Source organism: Pseudophryne corroboree, chromosome 4, assembly GCF_028390025.1.
Source record: "Pseudophryne corroboree isolate aPseCor3 chromosome 4, aPseCor3.hap2, whole genome shotgun sequence".
Classification (NCBI taxonomy): Eukaryota; Metazoa; Chordata; class Amphibia; order Anura; family Myobatrachidae; genus Pseudophryne; species Pseudophryne corroboree.
Window position 1 is genome coordinate 37,478,703 of NC_086447.1, and position 9,965 is coordinate 37,488,667.

General features: G+C 44.2%; 1 pseudogene; it reads right to left on the reverse strand.

Moving 5' to 3' along the window:
* Positions 1 to 8,156: 8,156 nt before the first annotated feature.
* LOC134912614 (5S ribosomal RNA) lies at positions 8,157 to 8,274 on the reverse strand (annotated as a pseudogene).
* Between the last annotated feature and the right edge of the window lie 1,691 nt (positions 8,275 to 9,965).

Genomic DNA, 9,965 nt, shown 5'->3' on the forward strand with positions numbered 1-9,965 from the left:
CCCATCCTGTTATTCCTGGAGTTCCTGTGGCCAGCTTCTAGTTGCGGGATCATGTCCAGCTTGTCTCCTGGTCTGCTTCCAGTGGAGGTTATCCGATTCCAGTACACCACGGAGCTTCAGTAGATTCCCCGTTTCACCTCTCGTGGCACCATGAGTTATTGGCTCTGCCGCATTTAGCTGCAGAGGTCGCATCTTTTGTTAGAATTTCTTTGTGTTGTTTTCTGTGGTGGTTCTCGCAGCTGTTGTTATTTACTTTGGTGACGGAGTCGCATGTTGTGGCTAAGTCACAATACTTTTTGTTGCATACCTCGAGTGGCGATGGAATCGTCTCCTTCGGTTTCCGCCATTTACATTGGTTCCTGCATTGGTGTTTTGGTGGCCGCACCACACATAATCCATTTATTGTTTTCTCTGTATTCTCTCCCGTGGTTGGTATGCCAGTTTCAGTTAGTTTTCCCCTTATTTACTCTCAGTCTCAGTCGGTGCCTTGTACCTTGTAAAGACCTGGGGGCATCGGAGTCTGGGCGGAACAAATTCGCCCATTCAAACACGGCTTCTATAGGAGAAGACTAGCTCTGCAGGCACCTACCGACTACTAGGAGGGATAACGGAGTCAGTGGTAAGAGAAGGCTTAGCTGCAATAATCCATATCCAACTGCAGCTCCTCACGTGAGTACTGGAACTCCCCCGTTACCACCCACCCTTCTGAGTTCCAGGCACTCAAATTCATAACATTATCACTGGCCCAAAAAAACAGGGTGGCCTTGAGTTGATTTTTCCATGAGTCCCTCTGAGCAAGGAGAAAATCCCAGCCAAATTCTGGCTAGTCAGATCCAGAACCTTACCCGAATGATGCAAGATCTCTTACGAACTTCTCTGAGCGTTTCTCCTGAACCTAAGATGAACCTCCCCAACCGCTTTTCAGGCAACCAAAAAAACTTTTTACATTTTCAGGAGAGTTGCAAGCTTTACTTTCGTTTAAGGCCCCGATCCTCAGCTTCAGAGTCTTAGCGGGTGGGCATCATGATGTTTTTGCTTCAGGGGGATCCACAAACATGGGCTTTACTCTCAGTAGATGCTTTTTTAAAGTCTTAAGGCCTTTTGTATGATGACCCGGACAGGGAGGCATCTGCAGAAAGTCACTTACGGGCATTAAGACAGGGAAAGAATCCCGTTGAAGTGTATTGTACGGAGTGTCGACGATGGTCAAACAATTGTGGCTGGAATGATCCTCCCTTGCGCAGTCAGTTTCGCCTCGTTAAATTTGTTAGCAAAGGGGCAAAACCATGTGCATTGCAGGGGGGCAGATATAACATGTGCAGAGAGAGTTAGATATGGGTGGGTTATTTTATTTCTCTGCAGGGTAAGTACAGGCTGCTTTATTTTTACACTGCAATTTAGATGTCAGTTTTTACACACCCCACCCAAATCTAACTCTCTCTGCACATGTTATCTCTCTCTGTACATGTTATACATACACTGCTCAAAAAAATAAAGGGAACACTAAAATAACACATCCTAGATCTGAATGAATGAAATATTCGTATTAAATATTTTGTTCTTTACATAGTTGAATGTGCTGACAACAAAATCACACAAAAATTATCAATGGAAATCAAATTTATTAACCCATGGAGGTCTGGATGTATATAGTCTCATTCAGTACCCAGTTCTGGAGACTCTTGATAAACTCATGGAGTTGCTATTAAGATTGATCAATGTCTCAGGGAACAGAGAACTGAAAGAGGGGCAAGTTTTAGTTCATGTGTGTATGCTCTCTCTGAGGAAACAGAGGAACCTATGCAAGTGGGTCTGTCCAGAATTTCCTCTGACGAGAGACCTCAGACTGAATCTTGGGCTCTGTTTATACTGTAGTGGCAAGGGACATATGGTGCATTCCTGCCCCAACAAGCAGGGAAATGCACTGGCCAAGTGAATTTTAAGGGGGTTCATTTAGGCTTTCAGTTGGTCTCCTCACATGACTCTATGTTAGTTCCTGCTAAGATATCCTTTGAGGGTTGGGACTCTTCGGTATCTGCATTTGTTGATAGCGGAGCTGCTGGGAATTTTTTGGATGTCACTTTGGCTCAGACATTTGGTATTCCGCAGCTCAAACTTAATAGACACATTACTACACAAGGTTTGGATGGTAACCCCCTTTCTAATGGGTGATTACTCACCAGACTCCACCCTTACAATTGACCATTGGGGTATTACACTCTGAGGAGATTGCCCTGCAGTGCCATTAGTTTTGGGTCACCCCTGGCTTTCTGACTACAACCCGACCATTGATTGGAGGTCAGGGGAAATTTCACTGTGGGGTTCCGACTGCTCAATAAGATGTATTACTCATCCTGTTCGAGTTGCAACAATAACTTTGGAGGGTATTCCTGCCATTTACCAGGACTTTGCAGACGTATTTTCTAAAAGAAAAGTGGATGCCCTTCCACCTCATCATCCCTATGATTACGCTATACACTTGGTTCCTGATGCCCGTTTACCTAAAGGGAGACTTTATGCACTATCGGGCCCTGAGATCAAAGCCATGGATGACTACATGCAAGACAGTCTTAAAAGGGGGTTTAACAGGCCATCTAAGTCTCCTTTGAGTGCAGGGTTTTTTTTCATCGAGAAGAAGGATGGTTCCGTGAGACTCTGCATAGATTATCGGGCCCTGAAAAAAATTACGGTCAAAAACACCTAACCTCTGCCCCTCATTTCTGTGTTGTTTGATCAACCTTGCACCGCAGTCATCTTTTCCAAGATTGACCTCAGGGGAGCATAAAACCTCATCTGAATAAGATCTGGGGATGAGTGGAAAATGGCCTTTAGTACACAATCCGGGCACTATGAGTACCTAATGATGCAGTTTGGTCTTTCGATTGCTCCCACGGTGTTCCAGGATTTGGTAAATGATGTCCTCCATGATTTTCTGGGGAGATTCATGGTAGTATACTTTGATGACATTTTAATCTATTCTGAGTCCCCTGAGCAACATCGTCTCCATGTTTGGCAGGTGCTCCAGAAGTTGTGGGAGAATCATCTTTACGCCAAACTGAAGAAATGCGAATTTGATGTCACGGAGGTATCCTTTCTAGGATACATAATTTCTCCTGACGGGTTTTTTATGGAACACAAAAAACTCCAGGCAGTCCTGGATTGAGCTCAACCCAATAACCTAAAGGCTGTCCAAAGTTTTTGGGGTTTTGCCAACTATTATAGACGCTTCATTCTTGCCTTCTCGGAAGTGGTCGCTCTCATTGTAGCTTTGATGAGAAAGGGTGCCGATCCATCTAAATGGCCACCACAGGTGGAGCGTGCTTTCCAGGCATTGAAACAGACCTTTGTAACGGCTCTCATCCTGAGAAACCCCAATCCTGATCTACCATTTATTGTGGAGTTAGATGCATCTGAAGTTGGAGTAGGTTCAGGCTTGTCCCAGGAAGACCCCAAGTCTTTGAGACTGCACTCCTGTGCCTTCATGTCTAAGAAGTTCTCTTCTGCAGAGGCCATCTACGATGTTGGTAATGGGTAACTGTTGTACATTAAGTGGGCCTATGAGGAATGGAGACACTGGTTAGAAGGGGCAAGGCATACCATAACTGTGTTCACTGACAACAAAAACTCACAGTATATCAAGTCAGCTAAGCATCTAAATTCCCGTCAGGCTCACTGGGCACTATTCTTTACTTGGTTCAATTTCATCATTACTTATAGACCCGGTTAATAAAAAAAAAAGCTGATGCCTGGTCCCGTTGTTTCCTGTCTGTTCATGAAGTCTGACCTCCTACCACCTTCATTATTCTAGCGACCTTCATTCGGACTGGTCTCACTCAGGATCTGCACACACAATTACTCCAATTTCAGGGTCAGGATCTCAGTAACACCCCTGCTGGCTGCCTCTTCATGTTTGGTGTTCCTGAGAGGCAGTCTCCTTGCTGAGTTTCACAACAATAAGGTTGCTGGTCATCCAGGTGTGGCTAAGACACTAGAGCTGCTCTCTCGCTCAGTTTGGGGGCCTAATATCACCAGGGACATTAGGGAGTTTGTTATCTCCTGCCAGGACTGGGCCAGGCACAAGGTGCCTTGATCTCTTTCCGTTGGGCAACTCTTGCCTCTAGCTGTTCCAGTCAGGTCATGGTCACACATTTTGATGGATTTTGTGATGGATCTTCCACTCTCCTCTTGGTTTCAGGTTATTTGGGTAGTGGTAGATCGCATTAGCAAGATTGCCCATTTTGTTGCTCTGCCTCGGTTGCCGTCCGCCCAGGCTTTGGAGGTCCTGTTTCTACAAAATGTTTTCAGGCTCCATGGGTTACCCACAGATATTGTTTCAGATCGAGGGCCACAGTTTATTGCCATTTATGGAAGGCCTTTTGTACCTCACTAAACATGAAGCTCAGTTTGATGTCTGGATACCATTTGCAGTTTAACGGACAGACGGAGCATGTTAACCAATATCTGAAGCAGTACCTGCATTGTTATGCCTCTAATCTTCAGAACGATTGGTCACAATATCTTCCTTTGGATGAGTTTGCCTACAACAATATCTGTCATTCGTCCACTAAGGTGTCTCCGTTCTTTTCAGTCCTTGGTTAACATCCCAGAGCAAATTCATTCAATTCCAATAATCCATCTTTGTCCTTGCCTTTGCTTCCCACCTCAGAGCTACAGTATTTGGAGTAAGGTGCACCTTGCTCTTAAGAAAGCTACCTTATGGGAGAACAAATATTCAGACAAGTTTTGACGTTCATGCACCTTTAAGGTGGGAGACAATGTATGGATGTCAACCCATAACATCAAACTCTGGCAACCATCGGCTAAGTTAGGACCCAAATTCATCGGATTATTCTTGATTATCAAGCAGATCAATCAGGTAGCCTATCGGCTACATTTGCACAGATCTCTAAAAATATCCAATACCTTTCATTGTTCTTTGTTTAAGCCGCTTGTTACTTCCGGGAAATTCCCTTGTCATCAGGGGTAGAGCTCCTGTGATTGTTCAGGGTCAGTGGGAGTTCTTGGTAGAGAAGGTCCTGGATGCTAAGCTTTCTCATGGCCAGCTCTATCTTTAGGTCCATTGGAAGGAGTATGGACTGGAAGATAGATCTTGGGTCTTAGATAAGGATTTGCATGCCCCTAAGCTCAAGAAAGCATTTTTCTGGGAGTTTCTTCATAAAGGGGGGGTACTTTTAGCCGCGGATGCTTAATGACACACTGGCTCCTGGCCATTGCTGGGCAACAGGTCCAGTTCGTCACTTCCGCCGTTGGTCTTCCTGCTCCGGCCGGTTGCCGGGAAACCAGGGATGCCAGGCGGCTACTGGTTAGTTCAGTCCTGGCTGTTTCTAAGCAGCCGGAATGTCACGCTTAGCACGCGAGGCTCAGCTGCATAATCAGGGCCGGGGTGCTGGGCTATTTATTGGCAGGGCCTTTACTAAGGGGGAGAGTACTGCCCCACTGGTGATAGCTTCCTGAGAGCCAGCCTGTAGGTCTCTGGTGGTTCCAGTCCCATCCTGTTATTCCTGGAGTACAGCTTGTTTTCTGGTATGCTTCCAGTGGAGGTTATCTGATTCCAGTACACCTCTGAGCTTTGGAAGATTTATCATGTCACCTCTCGTGGCGCCATGAGTTAGCGGCTCTGCTGCATTTAGTGGCAGAAGTTGCATCTTTTGTTATCATTTCTTTGTGTTGTATTCTGTGTTGGTTCTCACAGCTGTTTTTTTATTCACTTTGGCGACGGAGTCGCATGTTGTGGCTAGGTCACGATACTTTTTGTTGTACACCTCGAGTGGCGATGGAATCATCTCCTTTGGTTCCGCCATTTACCTTGGTTCCTGCGTTGGTGGTTTGGTGACCGCGCCGCACATAATCCATTTATTGTTTTCTCTGTATTCTCTCCCGTAGTTGGTACGCTAGTCTCAGTAAGTTTTCCCCTTATTTACTCTCAGTCTCAGTCAGTGCCTTGTACCTCATAAGACCTGGGGGCATCAGAGTCTGGACAGACTTAAATCACCCAATCAAACGTGGCTGCTATAGGAGAAGACTAGCTCTACAGGCACCTACCGACTACTAGGAAGGATAACGGAGTCAGTGGTTTGAGAAGGTGGAGCTGCAATAGTCCAGATCCAGCTGCTGCTCCACATGTGAGTACTGGAACTCCCCAGTCACCACTCACCCTCCCGAGTTCCAGGCACTCAAATTCATAACAGGTACACTGCACAGTCACACTGGTACTGAAACTTAACTGCATCAATAACTTTTGTGCACACTGGTATTAAGTTCTTTTTTCCTGGCCCACATTGCAGCCCAGAGATTCTAATAACCTTTTATTGGTGTTCACTGGTGTCCACAAAAAAATTGTGGTGTGTGCAACCATTACGATAGTGTAAGCACAGTGATTTGCAGAAATATGTCAAAAAAATATACAAAATAAATATGAAAAATGAGTATGTGTTCATGGCCACGCAGTGCCATCTCCATTAATAATATAAGCAATGTTAGTTGCAGTGTGAAGTTGTTTTCATTTGTTTTTTCAAAAAACAGGATCATAATCGGTTGACCAAAGAGCAGTAGCAGCAACCAAGTACTAGTTGTCAGTCATGATAGTACTATAAAATATACAAAAGGCGGTCCAGCGCACAGAAACAATTTGTGTGTTCACAAATCCCTCAAGAGAGTCTAGGTGTGTCCACTATAGCTATGTATGAGTCTGACATTTCTTACACTGTATTCTTAGAGAAGCCTCTTTCCACAATTTCTGCACCATCTGTAAAAGAGGGAATGAGCAGTATGCTGATGATGATATAATAGAAATTGAGGATGCCAGTGTGAAAGTGCAACATGATAAGGGGGATAGTTGTGTAATATTGTATCTGATGCTAATGAGAATATTGATGATGGGGATGTTAATGATGTTTGTGTCAGACACCTGTAGCAGAAGTTCTTGCCATTGATAGAAAGAAAGCCATTGTGATACCTGGGCATACAATGGGGAAAAAAGCCTCTTCTTGGGTGTGGGATTATTTTTACCCAAATCTTGACAATGTTTGTGAAGTCATCTGCTCTATTTGTGAAGCAAAAGTTAGTAAATATAGAGGTGTTAACCATCTATGCTTTCCTCTATGCTATGTCACCTGTTGCAAGTTCATGAATTTTTTTACTAAATTGTAATAATTTGTAACTAACACCCTCATCATCAATTTCCTTATTATGTATTGATGGTAATACTTCAAAAAATTGGTTTGTGGGGGCCCAAACAAACCAAGCACCTGAGAAAAAAAAATTGGCATTTCCTGTTGCTAAAGTGAATGAATTGTTAAACTGTGCATGCAGGGCCAGCTTTACCATTAGGCATCTTTATGCAGTTGCCTAGGGCACTGTGAACTGGAGGACACCAGCGAGTCTGCTTATCATGAAATTAAGGGCAATTTCAAGGAAAACACACGTAACTCCGCACCAGTAAAAAAAGGGGATACAAGTATTAAAGTAAAACCAGCATTCACAATTTGTCTGCCAGATTGCTAAAGAATACACATTGCTGGTGGTGCACCAAAAGTCAGTAATTGCTTAAGGACAAAAACAGAGAAAAAGAAAGAAGACTCTTTGTTGGTGCACTCTTAAGAAAAAAACATTGTTAATGTTTGTATATGAATAAATTAAAATATAACTTTTATTATTAACTTAAGAATATGGTCCCTTACGAAAAACAAAGAACAATGACAGCTGCACAGGCAGCTTAATTTTATGCTGATGAATATCAGTCTACAGTAGGCGGCAGCAGCGATGAAGAAAATTTCTACAAATGAATCCCTATGTTTGGGATATTGTGCGCAGCCGGTATTAACACTATACTGGTTGTGGTCGTAAGTCAAGTGCCGTGCATGATGACCCAATGGCAAATGATACAAAGTGTTATGAAATGTCACCAGGGTGATGGAGAAAGCGGAATAGGTAATCAGTAAAAGAGTGGTCTGTGCTGTCAATATTCACACATGGCCACCGGTGTGTTGTCTGGAGAATTGAGCAGGAACGCACCTACTTCTTCCACATGCTAAGGTGTGAAGATTGGTATAAATAGCCAAGGTATTGATAGGAAGGAGATGCAGTAATAGGTTGAATCTGCTGTCAATGTTAGTCTAGAGTGTCCCTATACCTCCGTCCTACTACACCGAGTATTCTCAGGTGGTCTCCCGCCTGATACTGGCCTGGCCCTATACTGTATAGCTTCCAAGATCGGACGAAATTGGGCACATGCAGTATGGTATGATAGTAGGTTAATGAGATCGTGAAAATCTCTTCTACAGAATCATTGATGAGAGTTCATGAAACAAGGAGAGGGATAGAAATAGGGGCAGGATCTGCTGTTGGCGTTAGGCAGTGTGGGAACCTACCAGTTGGAAAACTGCCGTTGGTGTCACTGGATCACCAATGAGAGTCCCTGAAAAGGAAGGAATGTAGGTAACCTGGCTTGTCACAGAGAAGACAACCACACACATGTAGGGACCAGGGTGGGGCTGATGGTCTGGTCACAGTGTATATGCTGAAAAAATGCTACAGGCTAACTGAGCAATTGTTCTGAGACCAGCATTGGGGGAAATGACATGTGCAAAAAACATTCACGAAAACCTAAAGTTTCTTGAAAGAGGTGCGTTATTGCTATGAATGGATAAATAAGTATAAGCACAAGTCAAAGTCAGGCAGAAAGATGGAAGCCTTTGTTACTCAGGTAACGAGGAATAATATGAATGCAACATACCAGTATATATGATCGATTGAATGATTCTGTAAGAACAATTAGCATACACTTTAGTCACAGTGCATATACTGATGGAATACTTCAGGCTAACTGGACAATTATTCTAAAGGTACCATTTGAGAAGGTGACATAGGCAAAAAAGATATTTTATAAAGAATATGTAAATAAAAAATAAAAGTGACATTCACAAGAACCTTGACTTTCTTTAAACAAGTGCGTTTTTGTTTTGAATGGATACATATGAGAAAATACAGATCAAAGTCAAGCAGAGAAATAGAAGCCTTTGTTGCTCAAATAGCAAAGCATGAAATAATTGCAATATGTGAGTTCAGAAACAGAACAGGAATGAAGTCCCAAAGACATACAATCCTAACGGTCTATGTAAATGTGCTCAGGCAAGGGGGGTAAAGCATGGATATTATGCTGCAGTCTCCTGAACACTGTCTGTGTGCTGAGCTAAAAAGGAATGAATTGTATAGAAATGGGATACATTTAATTGATCTCACCACACTGTTATTAATACCCCTGTCCCTTGAGCTGTGAAGCTGCGGTTGGGGGGAGAAAGAAAAGGGGGATGAATTCCACTGATTTGGCGGCGGTAGATGCCGCTGATAAACTTACTTTTGAAATGGGGATGTGCTGAAAAGAGAGCAGCTGCCGTCACTGCTCCCTGGGTTGCGGAGGCTGTGGCCGGGGGCAGGACGGGATGCGTCCCGCTGAATGGGCGGCGATGAGGGTCACAGGCAGATTCACACTCGGAAAGTGTGATGGATGCCCGGAGAAGCACGGCTGTTACTGCCTGTGTTGCGGAGGCTGGGGCTGGGATACCGAAAGAGAAGGGTGTCCCACAGAGTAAGCGGCAAAAACTGCCGCTGGCGGACTCACCCTTCCTGTGCTGCAGTGTTTCCGGTGCGTTGGTGGGGCACGTTACCTAGGGTCACTGTGTGTGGGTCCGGAGTGTGCGCTCGTAGATTCGTCACTGCTGCCGCCTGTCAGGAAAACGCGTTTCACCCTAACGAGGGCTTGCTCAATTCCTGTAGTGAGTTCCTCATTGACTGGTAATTTATGGGTTGCATCCGGGGGCGGGGAGCTCACCGGAGGTTGGTCTAAATAACAGATGTAGTCTTTCTAAAACCTCCCCTAGGATCCCTTGTAAACAAGCAAGGATACTAAAATAAAAAAGGGAAGAAGAATTGGAGACATGGGTTCT